Source organism: Leptonychotes weddellii, chromosome 8, assembly GCF_054177405.1.
Source record: "Leptonychotes weddellii isolate Sample4059 chromosome 8, ASM5417740v2, whole genome shotgun sequence".
Taxonomy (NCBI): Eukaryota; Metazoa; Chordata; class Mammalia; order Carnivora; family Phocidae; genus Leptonychotes; species Leptonychotes weddellii.
In genome coordinates, this window is record NC_138376.1 from 66,763,264 (window position 1) to 66,781,898 (window position 18,635).

At 41.7% G+C, this 18,635-nt stretch overlaps 1 protein-coding gene and 1 non-coding gene across 15 annotated transcripts in view; both read right to left on the reverse strand.

The window, feature by feature from the left end:
- The window catches only part of BACH2 (BACH transcriptional regulator 2), a 353,806-nt gene that overhangs the window by 44,851 nt on the left and 290,320 nt on the right, over nt 1-18,635 (reverse strand). The window lies entirely within an intron of this gene.
- Nucleotides 9,696-9,802, reverse strand: LOC115944990 (U6 spliceosomal RNA). The gene has a single exon (XR_004079473.1). It is a non-coding gene; the product is annotated as a U6 spliceosomal RNA (small nuclear RNA).

Sequence of the window (18,635 nt, forward strand, 5' to 3'; positions counted from 1 at the left end):
TTTTAACCTGACCCAGCAGGAAATGATGTGTTTAACCCCATATAACTCTCATTCGATTATGGAATTAATAAAATCTCAGGTAACCAAACAGAACCCATGGCGCTATCTCAGGGCAACCACAAATTTAAGGAGGGAATCACCCCCCTCTTCTCTGATGCTTTCTTGGTTCAGAGCAGGTAAAATCACACACAAAAAAGGAAAAAGGGAATTTACTGACTCACCTCCCTTATTCATTACTTTACCATAAAGAGGTCTGCTCTCTATTTATAAATTCATTTTTCTTCAAGGCTTCCTCATCATAGGACTAGGTTCTGCCAATAGATAATACTACTCTCAGATTGTCATTTGCCTGTAAACTTTTAATGTTCTTATTTCTTCATTTTTGCTATTTGGACAATTTTATCACACACTGAGGAATCACTATCTTGATGCTATCTGTTAAAATATACAATGAACTTCCTCCTTATCCTGTTGAAAATACACCTCTCATGACATCACGAAATGAGGGTTCTACTTGGATTTATTCAGAAAATAAATACATATACTTGTTATAGGACTTCTCAAATTTATGAAAAAAAAAATACCTCTTTGAACTTAAACCACATGCAGAAGGTTAGCTATTATCTTAATCCTAAATTCTATTATATTTATATCACAGATGTTCTGTGCTGATAGAAAAGTTTGAGCTATTTGGATTTGCCAGCTTGGATTAATAACTACCCATCTCAAATCATTAATGATGCTGGTTCCAGTTCAGTGATCGAAATGGGTAAAAAAATTTCATTTGATTCTTTTCCTTATGAAAGAGCCATTGGCTTCACGATATGCTTCTTTCTGGAAAAAGTCCTTTTGAAAGCAAGAATACTGAAAATGGTGTAAGAAGTGCTAGAGAAGAATAGAAATTCATTTTAAAGCAGTGTACCATGTACAAATGCTGTCTTACAAATAGGATTATTTAATTTAAACCTTAGATCTGTCAAGCTCCATTACTTCAAATGGAGCCTGTCGCTTCTTGAGTTCATTATATATCGAGATTATATTACAATTTCTGTTAGGTTAAGTCAATGCTGAGATACAAGGCGGTTAAAGAAATAATTACACAGCAGCGTCAGTAAATAGAGCAAAGTCACTGCAGTGTTCCGAAAGGCAAAAAAGTCATCTTGCTAAATGAGGATCCAAGCTGTCCTGTACCAAGACTGTTCCTAATAAATAAAAGGCCTCTGGGAAAAGTGCTGAGCGTATGCTGGATCTATTTTCAGCTTGCATCAGCAGCTGCTGCCCCTGGGATCACATCTTTACACATACTCTACACCATATGTAATCACTCCAGTGCTGCAACCAGTAAGATAATGAAAGAGCATGGCATAAATCTATACTTGAGTGGAATGCTAAATGAGGAAAATAATACAAAAAGGGGGGAAATAAACCGCATTTTCAAGTCATTAGGAAGAAAGACTTTGACATATGAAGTGTTGCAACCATTAATAGCACTTATCATATAGAGTGGAGACAAAGAGACAAATTAATCAAACTGACAGAACTGGGACATTTTATGCTAATGCAGGCTCCCAGGTTTTAGTCTGTATTCCTCTGCGTCTGGAAAACTGATACCATTACAGGGCAGGAAATTGCATGAATAACATGCAACAGATCATAAAAATTCACACACCAACTGCAGAAACACTGCCAAAAGCTCCGTAAAAACAAGGATGGAGACCTCAACAGAGAAACTACCAGCAAGTAATGAATGCAAATAAGTCCAGGAATATCTCCCATTCATGCATCGTAATTAACCATAGGCTTCTCGCTCATAATTATAGTGGCAAAACCGAAGCCTAGAGAGCAGATGCTGAGGCTAGCCAGAGAAGGCTGCCCAGGCCCTCCTCGTTCAAGGCCACTTGCCATCAGCTGGGGCGAGGAACACTCGGACATTTACTGGCTGGATTGTGTTAGCATAAAAAAATGCAAAATAAACATAAAAGCATTAACTTAAGACTTTAAAAGGGAGGAGGGAAAGGAAAAATTGATAATGCAAAGAAAAGAGAAGTGACCCATTTCCATGTATGTTTGTACAAGTGGTGGAAATAAAGAGAACCTAATACTGAAAGCGCTTTTATGAAACACACGCTGCCCCTGACTTATAAACAGCCCCCACTTTGTGAATAAGCTGTACTTAAAAGTGAATGGCAGGCAAGTCCTTAGGAAGGCTCGCCGGAGAAACTGCCCTTTGTTCTCCAATTGTGAACACCCATGGTGGTGGGTGGAGATGGGTCCAACTGGCTCCTTAAGACCCATCTATAGAGATCTCTATCCCTCCCTGGAGGAAGCTCATGCATCCTTGAGACTGGGAGAAGATGGGCCCCTTGGCTGGAATGCCAAAAATATTTTTCCCATAAAAAATATAAAATCAATATAAGTTAGGTGTGGCTGAAAAAAAGGACACCAGAACTAGAATCCAGAGATATCCTCTTCGCTGGCATTCAGACTCCGTTGCATTCCTCCCTCTCATTCCCATCTAATACACACTACACATTTTCCTGCCTCTAGAACTTTTCTAAAGGATGCTCTTCAGTTATTTGACAAACATTAACCAAATGGCTATCATGTTGGCATTGTTCTAGATGGTCGATTTGCAGACTGAAAATATCACCGCCATCACACAGAAATCTGACGCAAGGATCTTACTGTCTAGATGAGGAGACAGACAAGCAATAATTCAATTACCATACAATGCCAAAGGTGCTATGATGGAAATATAGAGAAGGTACTACAGGCATATAATGGGGGGAGACACTAACCCCAAGATGGCCTTTTCCCACCCACTGACATCCCACCTGTACCTCCTCTCCTCCATGATGTCCTCTCTCCTTAGAATGATCTACTCTTCCCTTGTACTTTCATAGCCCTTCCCTCATTCCTAAAGAATTAATTTCCTTCTCTCTTTGCATAATGATAAATATCTGTTCACTGAATAAATTTTAAAAAATGAAAGGTGATACAGATGTGAGATTTGGGAGCTGATTTAGGAAAGTAATCATGATTTATAACCTATTTCTAGAAAAAAACACTCTAAGTTCAAACAACTAATTTCTTTTTTCTTTTTTTAAAAAAGATTTTATTTACTTATTTGAGAGAGGGGAGAGAGAGAGAGCACGCACAAGCAGAGGGGAGGGAGAAGCAGACTCCCCACTGAGCAGGGAGACCAATGCGGAGCTCGATCCCAGGACCCCAGAGATAACAACCTGAGCCAAAGGCAGACGCTTAACTGACTGAGCCACCCAGGAGCCCTCAAACAACTAATTTCTTAAACTTTTGGAATGCAATTTATCCAGACTGCCCATCCTAGCCTTTGTCCTTAGACAATGGGCCACCAAAACTACAACCTGCATCTACACAGACCAATGCATGAAGCGATGGAAATGTTTCAAGTAGTGCAACTGTGAAATGAAGATTCTTCTTACAGTCATGTAACTTGCATTTAAAAAAAAAAAAATCTGGGGGGCGCCTGGGTGGCTCAGTCGTTAAGCGTCTGCCTTCAGCTCAGGTCATGATCTCGGGATCCTGGGATCGAGCCCCGCATCGGGCTCCCTGCTCCGCGGGGAGCCTGCTTCTCCGTCTCCCACTCCCCCTGCCGTGTTCCCTCTCTCGCTGTGTCTCTCTCTCTGTCAAATAAATAAATAAAATCTTAAAAAAAAAAAAAAATCTGACGGTTTCAGGGGAAGACTCCCACCGCCTCCCAGCCTTGGTAAAATGAAAAGTGAAAAGCGCCCTTGGTCTTACGTATGAATGTGGGGTTATATTTGGTCGTATGCAGTACTTTATAGAAAACTGCTTCATAAGGACCCTAAGTTGATGGATTATTATGATTATAATCATCAGATTAGACTGCTCACAATGGCAGATCTGGGAACATAGCTAGACCACAGGGGCTAACCCTTATTACCAAGGTACCAAGTCTGATTGGCAACCCTCCAGAGGGAAAAGAAGGGCCAGGTATGGTTTTTCTCTGCTACTTTTCAGCCCTGAGGACACGTGCCTGTGAACCCAGATCTTGGGTAGAGTAATCACCTAACAGTGCATTTGCAGAACCTGCTGGTTTCCACTGGAAGGTGTCGAGTCTCGGGCTTGTACTGCTGCTTTTTCTTTTTTGTAAAGTCTGTATAAACTTTTATTTCTTAATATAATAGGATTTAAAAATACATTATTTTCTGGGGCGCCTGGGTGGCTCAGTTGGTTAAGCGACTGCCTTCGGCTCAGGTCATGATCCTGGAGTCCCAGGATCGAGTCCCACGTCGGGTTCCCTGCTTAGCAGGGAGTCTGCCTCTCTCTCTGACCCTCCCCGCTCTCATGCTCTCTATCTCATTCTCTCTCTCAAATAAAGAAAATCTTTAAAAAAAATACATTATTTTCAATGTTTATCTTTTGTATAATTTCAGCATACTTACCATTTTACCCTTTTATCAATACAATCAGTTGTCATACTATTGACTAGCCAGCAGTGAGTTAGTCTCACCATAAGCAGGGCTTAATTTTCAGTATTTTTACCGGTGGCTGGGGTCACAGTGGCCTTATTCTTCACATACTAGCCGTAAAGAGACGTTTGAATTAGAATGAAATTTTAAAGATGGCAAACGGTGTACATTCTGGTTAGGCTTAATTAAATGTTAATATTTTGGAAAGAAAAAAAGCTATAACCCAAATGTAAGATAGCATCAATTATTTAAGCTTATATATGATGAAAACCAATAGGATTTCTAGTGATTCCTGTCTTTGAATATGGTTAGAAAGAGAATGTGTTCTCAATGGGGGAGAATGTTGGGGACTAAGATGGCAAAACCTGAAAACTGATGCTCAGGTTCCCTGAACTGATGAACAATTATTTGGATTGTGCATATTTATGGCCCTTTATTTTAATAAGCATATTAAACTCTGGAAAAAAATGACAAAAGACCAGAGAAGTGGTCATATTTATGAAAAAGAAATGGGATTTACATACTATGAGAAAATAATTCTAGTGGTAAGTGAATAACTATTTTCAACAGAAATCTCTTTATAAATCCTGGATCTGGGGAACAGCACGAGATCATGACATACAGGCAAAGTTTTGAAACTTTTCTGGAAGTAGTTGTTACCTACATAAAGAACCTAAGTCGGTGTGATATTATTTGATAGGGTTATACAGAGCTCCGTCTGTGGATGGTCAATACATGTGGAATGATGACCAGCTCTTTGCTATAATCATTGAGAGTAAAGAAAGGGAAATGGGGGGTGAGGGAGGTAAACTGGTGGTCCTGGGGGACTCAGGTTGCTGGAGAGGTTTTCTTTCTCTCTTTCTTTCTTTTTTTTCTTTCTTTCATTTTCTTTCTTTCTCTTCCTTCCTTCCTTCTTTTAAGATTTTATTTATTTATTTGAGAGAGAGAGAGCATGAGTGGGGCAGTGAGGGGCAGAGGGAGAGGGAGAAGCAGACTCCTTGCTGAGCAGGGAGCCCGATGCAGGACTCGATCCCAGGACCCTGAGATCATGACCTGAGCTGAAGGCAGACGCTTAACTGACTGAGTCAACCAGGCACCCAGAGATGTTTCTTAATAGATGGCTACAGGTGCTGCAGAAGTTGTGAGTTTGAAGAAAGAGAGAAAAAGGGTCTAAATTTATTGCTAAGACAGGGGCCCGAGACAGATGATGGAAGCACAGAGCAGGGGAGATGGGAGAAGGGTATGAAGGGCTGCAGTGGCAAGTGGGAGGTGGTCTCTGGCAAATGGGGAAGAGGACGTAGCCACTGAATCTAAAAGGGCAGAGAGATGGTGGAAAGACAAAGAACTTCCCGGCAACAAGCACTACTGATCATAACAAGCTATTAGAAGGAGGTTGTGGGATTAGTTTTCCAGATTTTTTTTTTTTTAATGTTAAGAGACGTATGTCTTTTTTTGGATTGTTTAGTTTTGTTTTGGATGTAGGTAGCTTGAGGACTTCTCATTTTTCTGGAAGGCACATATCAGAATTATATATATATATTTTTTTAAGATTTTATTTATTTATTTGACAGAGAAAGACACAGTGAGAGAGGGAACACAAGCAGGGGGAGTGGGAGAGGGAGAAGCAGGCTTCCCGCTTAGCAGGGAGCCCGATGCGGGGCTCGATCCCAGGACCCTGGGATCATGACCTGAGCCGAAGGCAGACGCTTAACAACTGAGCCACCCAGGCGCCCCCAGAATTATATTTTAATATAACTGTGTCTTCCAGACATATATTCAAATATAACTCTAGTCTGTGTGAATTAGAATAAACATCTGAACGGAACTTTATGGATTATGAACCATGAATTTTCCTATTACTATATCATTTCTTCCTCCCAACTGCTTGGTAAGTGAAGTGTTTATGATTCTTATTCTCATTTTCTATGAAACTATGGTTTGGAGAGCTTAAACAACTTGCCCAAGGTCACGGGGCTTACGTCCTGAACCCCTCACTCCAGATCATGTGTGGACCTCCCTGTATTTCTACAGCCATGTTAACAAAGCAGCTCTGACACATTTTCTTTTCATCATTCCTCATAAAAGATATTTCTTCACTTTGATCATTACCCTCACATATTTCAAGAAAAGACGTGGGTACTGTGCATTTCTACAATAGCCAGAAACGAAAACCAAGAAGGCAGGGACCGACAGAACAGAACTTGGGCTTGGATTTTCCCACCACGTCGCTGACTTTCATCTATCCCCTTTGGCTTGATTTTGCTCCACTTGCACAAGCTGAGAGCTTTGTTTAAACATTTGGGAAATATTCTAAATGTGTGTGGGAAATCTCCATCCTCCACCTTTAAGTTGGGGCCAAAATTCTCCATAAAGGAGTATATTGATTTGAACAGGACATATTCTTTGCCTCTGTTTTATAAGGTTTTTTTTTATTCATTCACTTAACAAATATTTATTAAGTACCTACTATGTGCCAGGCAATTCTAGGCTCTAGGGACAGATTGGCAAACAAATCAGGCAGGATAGCTGGCACCATACTCTAGTCCTGCACTATGCTGGTTAGTCCAATATGATGGTCACTAGCCACGTGTGACTATTTACATTACAATTAATTAAAATTAAATAGAATTTAAAAATTCAGTTTAGTTAGTCACACTAGCCACATTGCAAGTGCTCAGTAGCCACATATACCTAGTGGCTACCATATTGGATTGTGTGGGAAAACATTTTTATCATCATAGAAAATATTATTGAACAGCACTGATCTAGAAGAGATAGATAATAAACAATTCAGTCAATGATGTCTGTTTGAAAGTCATGATACAATTTTAGGACTTTTCTGTTATTCTTTGGTCTTTAAAAGGCATCTATATCTTTCTCTTGCAACAAACATGCCTTCCTTCATGGCCTTCTTACTTTTTGCTTAGACCATTATAACAACCTGGCCATTGTCTCTTTCTCCCTGAATGCTTCCTTTGTATTGTTGCCTGATTAATCATCCCAATGAAATCACTTTATTTCCCTGCTTCCTGCAGAATAAAACCCAAGCCCCTCTCAAATGGCATTCAAGGCTCTTTAGAATTGGGCTCAACTGACTTGTCCTGATTCATCTCATGCCATATGTCCCCTCTTTCTCCTACAACTTTAGCAACAGAAGATTGGGTTATTGTTATCAAACCCATTGCCCTCCATATCCATTCTTTGGAAGAACATCTAAACTATAAGGATACCCACAACAGCCAAACAAATAGGTCTTTAGAACTTCATTGAGCTGAAACATGAGAAGGAAAAGAGGGGGGCAGAGGTATGTGGTCACAGAGAACTGATAGAGAGGTGCAAATCATCTTAGCTAGTCCTGAAGAAATTCTGCAACACGAAACAGTAGTCAGGTAGAGCCTTATCCTCTATCCTCACCGTAAGTAGGGCTACAGACAGGTGAGGGGGTGGGGTAGAGATGCTGAGGGACCCAAGCAGGAGAGCTAGGGTATTTTGGAAGAGATACACAAATCAGATAACCAAGAATGGTTGATGGAAAGAAACACACACAACAAGTGTTTTCATCTAAATGTACTTAATGCAAAAAGCCTGTTCCTGTATTTCATACAAAACTTATGAAAAATGAAGTGACCCTGTGTTCCCAATAAGATGCCATTGTGGCTTTCTTTGGGTAGATATTGTACAAGACAGACAGGGCTTGTGGACAGAAAAAGTACTGAATTATGAAGTGTTTCCTAAACTACAGAGACTTGGGGCCCTCTGTCACAATCTTTAGTATTCTCTCTAATGCAACTCACTTTCTTCCTTATAAATTTAGCTCAGAAAGAAACCTGTCCTAAGCAAGACTGTCTGTGGAATCTCAGGTTATGCTTTTTCTAATACATATTAAAATAAACACCATGACTTTGAAAAAAGTTCTTCATATGCCACTTGAGATCACCTCACTTGCATGTTGTGCTACACATATTCATATTTTGAGAAACACTGGGATTAGGAGACCGAACAATTATTCTGGCTAAATGCTGACATAGAAGACATTTGGACAAGGCCTCTCATATTCTCCGGTCTGAAACATGGGGACAGGACTGTGTGTTACTCCCCAGTGGTGGTAGGAGATGTCCGGTGAAGTAGCCAAAGGTGGTAAAGTGTTGGTAGACATGAAGGGTTAATTCTTGATCAGCAACAACATCATTATCTTCCCTGGGGCTAGTGAGAATCAATGGATTAACATTTACAGGGAGCACAGAACCTTCCAAATGTCTACTACAATTATCAGTCCTTTGCAGGGAAGTAAACAACGGAGGAGGTGGCCACCCGGGGCAGCCTCATTGGCATCAACGGGCTCCTGGAAGAGGCTGATGGGGTACAGGTTTGTGGGTGGCTGCAGGGGGCCCTCTTGGCATCTTTTAGCCTCTGTGCCGATAGGCTACCTCCTCTGTGTCTAGTCCAGAATTCCAGATGCTGCAGTGAGGTGGCAGCAGCTCAGCGAGGGTGGGAATGCGAAACTGCTCACATCAACGATGCACAGACATCGGAATTCCTTGATTGTGTTCCTGCTAATGGCCTGGGCTGCCTCTAGGGCCGCCACATGAGATCATCTGAATTGGACTCTACAGGGACTCAGCTGGGCGGCGCCTCTACAGCTTTTGTCAGAGGCTTATTTTTCTAGCAAAAAAAAAAGGGGGGGGAGAAAAATCTGACCCCTAAATGAAGGGGGCTTTATGTAACTCTTCTGCCATTTTTCTCTCTCCTCTATAGCGTAGCTGAGCTCTTAGAAAACCGGTGTTAAAACACTTCAGCAAGAAGCCAGGCAATTGAAAGCCCCTTCTAACAGCTGTTAATGGTTGTCGATGAGCCGGCAGACACAGGGCTGGAAGGAAGGAGCCAAAAATAACGCCACAGCAGTATTTTCCAGGATTCCATCATTCCTGGTGCTGGAGAGAGGGAGCTTGAGGAACTAAAGTACAGTGTTATGAAAACAGTGACGAGGCTGGAGGGACGGAGGCCATGGGCTGTTGCCTGGAGAACCCAGTCCTTGTGTAGCAGGACTTGTAAGGGCTTTCTCAGGACCCTGGCATCTGAGAAAGACTAAAACAGGGAAATGGAAGGACAAGGTAAGGAGGACTGATGTTGGAAGCAAACTGAACTCAGCCCCCAGCGTTTTAACTCCTGGGCCATGCACTGGGGGAGCCTTATGAGGCCAGCTCTTCTTGGGGTATGTGTGTGTTTTATATGGTAGGCTTCATGAATTTCTGTGTCATCCTTGGGCTGGGGCCATGCCAATCTTCTCTGTATCGTTCCAATTGTAGTGTATGTGCTGTCGAAGTGAGCACTTCTTGGTGTGTGCTTTTAATCTGCGTTTCATTCTGTGGGATTTACAAACCCATCCCATGATCAAGGAACCATCTTAGACATATTTCTCCTTAGAAACCCTGCCCTCGACTCCTAGCCTGGATGGGGTTGCCTCCCTACTACCTTCCCACTCAACATGCTCTCTCTTTGATAGAGATTTGGGGCACTGTGGACTTCAGGAACTTAAAGTTTTTGTTTTTCTAACCTCCTGCCTCCTTTTCTGTTTTTACATCATATCTCAATCTTATCAGCCATCTTCCCAAGAATGGTAGTCACATTATTATTTTTTGTTTTCTTTTTCTTTTTTTCTGAAGATTTTATTTTTAAATAATCTCTACACCCAACACGGGGCTCAAACTCACAACTCCGAGATCAAGAGTTGCATGCTCCACTGACTGAGCCAGCCAGGTGCTCCATGGTTTTCTTTTCATTTTTATGATATATACACATATTGGAGGAGTCTTTCCCCTCACATTTTCACTGTCACTCAAATCAGATGTGCATGTGGCACTCTTAAATTGTTCCACCTGCTCTCTGAAAGTTTTGATAGTCTTTGTGAGTAAAACTAAGTCTCCGAACAGCACTTCCATTTGAACTGTATACTTGATCTTTCTGGGCTTGGCAAACCATCACCCACTCAGAACCTAGACAGGAAAGTGGCAGATGATTCAAGCTTCATTAGGAACAAGTCATGCCAAAATAACTTCATTTCTGGTTTTGATAGGATTACTGCTCAGAGAATGCAGTAGAAATAGCATCCCAGGATTTCAGCAAGGCAGCTGATACCTCTTAGGTCACTCTTGGAATAATATGAAAAAATGGGGTCTGGAAGGTAGTAAAATTAAGTGACCAGTAGCTGGATGATGGATTAACGTCAAGTTCAACCTGAAGGAAAGTGTTTGGTGACGTGAGCCAGGCTTCTATTGTCTGCTCTGTTATGGTTAAGTTCTGTATCTGACTAGGAAACTATGTGGGTGGCAAGCTGGTCAGATACTTTAGGAGAGAGAATCAAGATCCCAAATGACAACCACAGACTGATATTATGGGGTAAAATGTAAAGATCCACTTGAACAAAAATGGACATCAAATCCTGTACAGGGATTAAAAAAAGTCAACTCTGTAAGGACAGGATGGAAAAGTGCTGGCTTAACAAGGTGAGTCAGGACAATGACACAGATGCCAGGAAACTTAGCACAATCCTGGGCTACTGCAAGAGATGTATAATGCTGGGACAGGGTTATAGCTTTCCTCTATTCTTTGCTCTTCAGATCACATCAAGACTCTAGTATTTAGTGCTGTATGTTAAGAGCAGGCCTGACCAACGAGGGTCATGATGAGCACTGAATCCATGTGATATACGGAACCAAGCTGTTAAATCCTGAAAAAGCAAGATTTACAGGGCCCACATAAGAGCTGTCTTTAGAGAGCTAATGGGCTATTATTAGAAGAAGAGATGAAATTTGTTCTCTCTCATTCCAGAGGGCATAAATAAGATCACAAATAAAAATGTAAAGGACGCAGGTATCTGCTACAGATGTGGAAGAATTTTCTAGTAATCACAGATGACAAAATGGAAGCAGCTCTTGAGTGGTGGTGAGCTCTCCATTGCTGGAAGTGTTCTAACAGAGGCTGGAGAGATACCTATGTCATCATAATAAAAGGACTGGGTGGGAGATTGGACTAGATGACTTCTCACATGCCTTCTATTCTAACCTGTAATCGCTGACACTCTTCACTGTTTCCCCACAATAATTAAGAGGAGTTATGGTTCTTAGTATTCCTTAAACACTGCATACAAGTATCGACAAGGAAGAAAGACAAGGTTGATAGTATTTTCATTTACTCTGGATACCAATGGCAAAATATATGGACTTGTGAGTTGGCAAAACAAACAGAGCTTTCTTGAACTTCCCCAAGCTTCCTGTGAGTCTATGAATGACAGATCCGTCAAGCTACTTTAGTTTGGAACGCTGGCCTAGTCCAACCAGTCTGCTGAGATCATGAACATTTACAGAGAACACAAGGAGTTTTCATAGAATGTAATGGAAGGCAATATTAAAAAAAAAAATAAAGAAGTCAGTGATTTCCTAAGTATGTAAGTTTTCAAAGGCCATGAGACCTCTTCAACAAAAATTCAACTGTATAGTTGCAGAACCTTGAAATTAAACAAATGCAGACTGCGCAGACTGAGTTTCAAGACAAATTTTATATAGGCATTATTTCCAGGCACGATCTTCCCATGCTGAACAAGTAAGCTCGTTCATTTAGACCTGTCAGAGGGGCAAGTGTAGTCAGTCACATGGACCTACAGTTTTGTTTGAATGGATAGCAGCATGCCTCATCTTGTATTTTTCTGGGCTTGACATAACAGCCACTTAATAATATCATAAAAGTTGTACACATGCTGCCATTCTATACACCTTGAAAATGGCAGGAGAAAATAGCCCGAAGCTTTTCCTCCTTAATAATCTCTTGGACAAGTTTTAGTACTGAACCAGGCAATCCTGAAATCTTTGCTAATGAGAGGAAAAGAAACCAGAAGACCTGACACAAGTAGAAGAGATGGAGGACACAAGGCAATGAAAGAAGTGAGAGGAGGTACAGGATATGCTCTAAAACATGGCAGTAAGTACTGTGATTTACTCATGGTTGATACTCACGGTCGATAGCTCTAATTTATCAAGAATGGTCAGAACTTAGGAGAGAACACAGCTCTGTACTAGCAACCTGAGGGACCAAGGCAAAAGAGAGGCTCATGCAATGATGGGGCCAACTAGGTTCCTGGAGATCACCCATGCTAGCTCTCATATAGCCGTCTATTAGTCTTAGGACTCAAATCTGGGTTGGAATTTTTTGGGTAGTTTTCCCAGGTCTGTGACCTTGCTATCTCATTAATGATTCTAACTCAAACTCTAGACACAAAGTTGAGATGAACAATTGAACTAGGGCTTCCTGTCGTGGAGCTAGCAGTGGAGGGACCTTCTCTTGACACTGGCCTTTGATCATAGATGGCCATGCTGGTACAAAGGCTGCCCCTCTAAGTTCTATTAAGACAGAGCAGGAAGAAAGCCTTGGATGCTAAGATGACCATGCTCTTTCAGAAATCTTTAACTCAAAGCAAGTTACAATTTCAAATAATATCATACATTTTTTTTCCCCAAAAAGGATTGAAGTAAATCCTAAGATCCAAAAATAACCTTCTAATACAGACTGAGGAACCCATGGGGGCCAGACTCTATAGGACCCAGGGAATTGTACAATTCAATAACTGGTTAGAAAAGGGGCCCAAGTGTGTATGAAGCATAAAAGAGGCTGCATTTCAGCAAGTTCTGGACCAAGAGACAATTGTATTTGAAGTAAGTAACAGTAGGAGCTGAAATAGGAATTTGTGCCAAGTAGAGCCAACCTAGACCTGCTTGACATTACGCCTAGCAGAGGACTACCCAGTGGGCATGCTGGGTATCTCAAGGGGGATTCTGAAGCCTTTTTCCTACCATGAATGGTGATGATGACCATGAACAGAAGACCCATGTCCCAAGTACCAGGTACTCATTCCCATCCTTCAGAGCAGTCCTATTATCCCCAGGAGCTAGGCTCAGGGGTTTAGGGACTTGCCCAGGGCTAAACTGGTTGGTGTGGGCGCTGTTGCTTTCAAGAGGCTACTCTCTCTACTCCTCCTGCTACCCCCTGCTTCATGAAATCCATGATCTTTGATAAGAACTACTCCTGTCCAGAGAGCAGGGGTTGCCTGAGATAAAGAGAAAGAGTGATTCTGGGACCAGGCCTGAGGTAGACATAGGCTTCCTGGATTTTCCAGGAATCTGTTATGTGAGCCTGAGTATTTCATACTGCTCCTTGGTCTTTCTTCAAAAGACAAAATTGTATCAGGGCCCTTGTGTAGATGAGCCCCTCAAAGGAACTAATGTCTACAAAATGCTGGAGTGCTTACACATAGACACAGAGACACACACACCATAGGTATGTGCATCCTGCAGAATCATGGGGAGGCGGGTAATAGAAACATCTATGGTTAGAAGATAAGAACTTTACCCCATGGACTCTGCCTGTTTGCTCTCTCCTAAGGCATTCGAGTTTTAGGACTTGTGTGTTTTTCCTTCCATGAAAGTAATGCTGTTAATGTGGCTTTAAAAAATTGTGGTAAAAAACATGTACCATAAAATTTACCATCAGGATCATTTTTAAGTGTATAGTTCGGTAGCGTTAAGTATACTCACATTACTGTGAAACAGATCTCCGGGACTTTTTTATCTTGAAAATCTGAAACTCTATAACCATTAAGCAACCCCCCCATTCCCCCCCATCCCCCAGGCCCTGGTAACCACCATTCTATTTCTGTCTCTGTGAATTTGACTACTTTAGGTATGTCCTATACGTGGACTCATACAGTATTTATCTTTTTGTGACTGGTTTCTTTCACTAACATGGCTTTTGAAATAAACCCAGGGAGATGGGAAGAGAAGGTATGAAGAATGAGAGGGAGATGGCAAACCAACCTCCCCTCTGTTGCTGGTGTTGGCCAGAAAGGATGGTCTCCTGGAGTGTTCTCTTGGGCTGGGCCACAGTGGGCAGAATGTACTACAGCTGCAGAGTGGTCCTCCAGGCAGAGTGGGCTCAAGGCCTACCACCTCCTCCAACGAGCATCTACCGAGGGCCCTAGTTACTGGAGTCCCCATTTTATTTTATTTATTTATTTATTTTTAAAAATTTTATTTTATTTTATTTTATTTTTTTTTAAAGATTTTATTTATTTATTTGACAGAGAGAGACACAGCGAGAGAGGGAACACAAGCAGGGGGAGTGGGAGAGGGAGAAGCAGGCTCCCCGCAGAGCAGGGAGCCCGATGCGGGACTCGATCCCAGGACCCCGGGACCATGACCTGAGCCGAAGGCAGTCGCTTAACCAACTGAGCCACCCAGGCGCCCTATTTTTAAAAATTTTATTATGTTATGTTAGTCACCATACAATACATCATTGGTTTTTGATGTGGTGATCCACGATCCATTGTTTTCGTATAACACCCAGTGCTCCATGCAGTACGTGCCCTCCTTAATACCCATCACCAGGCTAACCAATCCCCCCTCCCCCTCCCCTCTAAAACCCTGTTTGTTTCTCAGAGTCCATAGTCTCTCATGGTTTATCTCTCCCTCCAATTCCCCCTCCCCATTTTCCCCTTCCTTCTCCTAATGTCCAGAGTCCCCATTTTAAGTACACTTTCTGAAGCCCACAGAACCTCAGCAATTTTTGAAGAATTCTCATGAAAAGCTCTCAGCATCTTCCTGGGGGAGGAAGAATCTGAATAAATAAGGCCTCCTTATTTTAAGAGCAGCCTCTGTCGGAATCTTGGCGGGAGAGCAGAAGAAGCAATGGAATGCGAATGAATAGTTTCAAAGCTGCCAGAGCCCGCTCTTGAGGAACGAAATATGCTCAGAATGTGTGTCCCTCCCGGACGCAGGCGTGGGGCATGGAAGGAAGGGAAATTTGGGTTCAAGCTGAAAAACAGCCTGTGGAATCTGGTCACATGTCAAAGGGGTCATTGGCAAAAAATGTCTGGGAACCACTGCTATGCCCTGGCTGAACTTTGCAGGCCCGCCCCCAGCAACGCTGCCTCATCACTGTGAAGAGGATCACATCTTCAGCACGAATTCCTCCTTTCCCGCCGAAACTCCCATCCAGCACCCAGGACTAGGGAGGCCTTCTACAGCAGCTCCACGTGGGAGCTAGACTCTGAGAGTCAGAAGACAGTGTGCCCTGGGAGGTAACCTTCTCATCTGAGCTCACAGAGCTCCACTTGTCAGTAGGTTTATTTGTAAATAAAAAAAAATTCTACGGAAAGACTTAGACAAGGCGATCCCAATTATCCTTGCACAAGGCTGCTGTGAAATTCTCAGTAGATCTTTATGTTTTTGCCTTTTCCCTCCACCTGACTGCTGATCATCCCCTGATCTTGCCATCCACCCACGCAAACCCGTGTTTCCTTTCTTAAACCTGCTCCTCGGGCAGACTTTCCTTCCCACCCTCAGTTCAAGGCAACTCCTATCCTTCTGGTTTTGCGGCCAAAAACCTCAGTCATCTTGGACCCTTTTCTTTCTCTCGTATCCCACTTGCAATCAGTTAGTGGGAAATTCTGGTCGCTTTGCCTTCAAAACAGAGTCAGAATCCAAATCTTGGCCTTCCCTCCCTGCTACATTCTTGTCTCAACCACCTCTTGCTTGGGTTATTGCAGGAGATGCTTCACTAGTAGCCCTGCTTCTGCCCTTGCCCCTTTGCAGCCTATTCTCAAACCTAGCATCCAGAGCCATCCTTTGGAAAGATCAGCTGGATCACATCACTGTTCTAGCCAGAATCCTCCAAAAGATTCTTATTTCTCTGAGTCGAAGCCAGTCACTAAGTGGCCCAGCAGGCGCCCCATGATCTGTCTCCTCCCAACCCTAGCTCTCGCCATGGTCTCTGTGTGTTGCCTGCTTGGTGAGACCTTTCTGAACTATTATATCTAAAATTTCAACTCCTGTCCTCTATTAACTATTCCCCTCCCTGCTTTATTTTCCCCTGTAACACTGATCACCAACTTACTCTTCCTGTTTACCGTATGGTAAACCCTACAGGGAAGATTAACTTTGTGAAGGTATTGGGCTTGTCTGTACACTCTCAGTGCTCCATGCAAATCTGCTGAACAGATGAATGGCTCCTTCTGGCCATTCAGGTCTCAGCTCAAAGGCTGCCTTCTTGGGGAAGCCTTCCCCTGCCACCCTATCTAATCCTGCCTCTCCCTTGATTGGCTATTTATTGTATCACCCTGTTTATTTTGTTTTTAGCACTTACCACGATCTAAAGTTATCTTGTTTTCTTTTTTGTCTTCCCCACTAAAACGTAGGCCCAGGAGAACTCCATTTACTCTGTCCTATCCTGTGCTAAATCCGCAACACTTAGAACAGGGCTTGGCACAGAGTAGGTGTTCTGTGAATGCTTCCTGAATGAATGGAGCACTTTGATGACAAAATCAATCCACATCGATTATTTGTTTGCCCTGAATTTTTTAACTTGAAAATTTCAATCTATAGAAAAAAAATGAAAGAAATGTACATTCATATGCCATTAATCTGGATTCACCAACTGTTCAATTTTGCTAAATTTATGCATTCTCTTTACGATCAATGTGTACACACACACACACATACATTTCTTTCCAGAACCATTTGAAAATAAATCGTGACATTTCACCTCTAAATACTTCAGCATATATATCTTGAGAATAAGAACATTCTATACAGCAAAAATATCATTTTCCTACCCAAGAAAAGTAATGTTGATATAACATTATAAACTAATATACAGTCTATATTCAGGGTCTCTAAATTGCTCCAAGGATGTCTTTCACAGATTTTTTTTTTTTTCAATCTAGGAGCCAATCAAAGGTCACTTATTGCATTTACCTAGGACAGTCCCTCGTCATTCTGCCTTTCATGACAGTGATGTTTAAAAGTTCAGGCTAGCTGTCTTGAAGACTGTCCCACAGAGGATGTCTAGTCATAGCACCAGATGCAAAACTTAATCTAACTTATTCTTTTATTCTGTGTGGTTTACTAACCAATTTAATATACAGTGAATTCATTTTTTTCTGTTTGTTTAAAATTTTTAGGTTTGCCGCATTTTGTCTTTTTTGCCTAAATTTTAATTTTTTGGCTATGTAAAACATTCAAATGGTTCAAAAGTCAACATGAAATAAAAAGATACAGAGAGTCACTCTCATCACAAACCTTTCACTCTCTTTTCATCCCCTTTCTATAGGTCACTTTTTTCATAATTCTTTATCTTTTCTGTTTCTTTTTATAAAATCTGCAAATGTGTGTATGCATGTATATGCTTATAAGTTATACATATACTTTTATACATTATAAATATATATTCTTATTTTCCCCTTTTCCTTGCACAAAAGGGCGCATACCATATACAGTGTATGTGCTCTTCTGCATCTTATTTTTGTCTTCTAAAATATATCCTGGAAATTACTCCTCATCAGTTCATAGAGCTCTTCTTTTTTTTCTTTCTTATGACTGCTTAGTACATGGTTATATGGTTGTACATATGTGGATAACCTTGCACATGTGTTGTTTTGTATTTGTACAAATCCATCCTTTTTTAGTGAATTGTTACGGACTGAATTACATTCCCCACCAAAACCCACAGTTTGAAGCCCTAATCCCTAATGCGACTGTATTTGGAGATGGGGTCTTTAAGGAGGTAATTAAGGTTAAATGATGGTGTCCTTATAAGAAGAAAAGAGACACCAGGGCGCTCTCTCTGTGCACTGAGGAAAGGCCATGTGAGGACACGGCGAGAAGGTGGCCGCCTCCAAGCCTCTAGCCTCTGGAACTGTGAGAAAATACATTTTTGTTTAAGCCACCCAATCTGTGGTATTTTGTGATGGCAGCCAGAGCCGACCAATACATGGGTATTAGAAGAACTAAGTACTGCAGACCTCCCATGTAAACAAACTAGAGTTGATTTAAGAAAAAAATCGCTTTAAAAAAAAAAACAACTTAAAAGAAGAGACATTTCTGGAGGTCCCCAAGGAGGAGGAAGTAAGGAAGCAGCAACATTCTGTTCGCCACAGAGGAGGTATTATTTTGCCTATGAGGTAAAAGTTGTTTTAAACACCGGCATGAGCCTTACAGGTGCAAATCCCTTAGAGCATCACTTTTATTCTGACTCACTCTTCTGAAATTTCAATCATACACGTGTCAGTTGTCTTCTTCCAGATTTTGGGCACAATGGAGGGGAACCACCTTATCACTG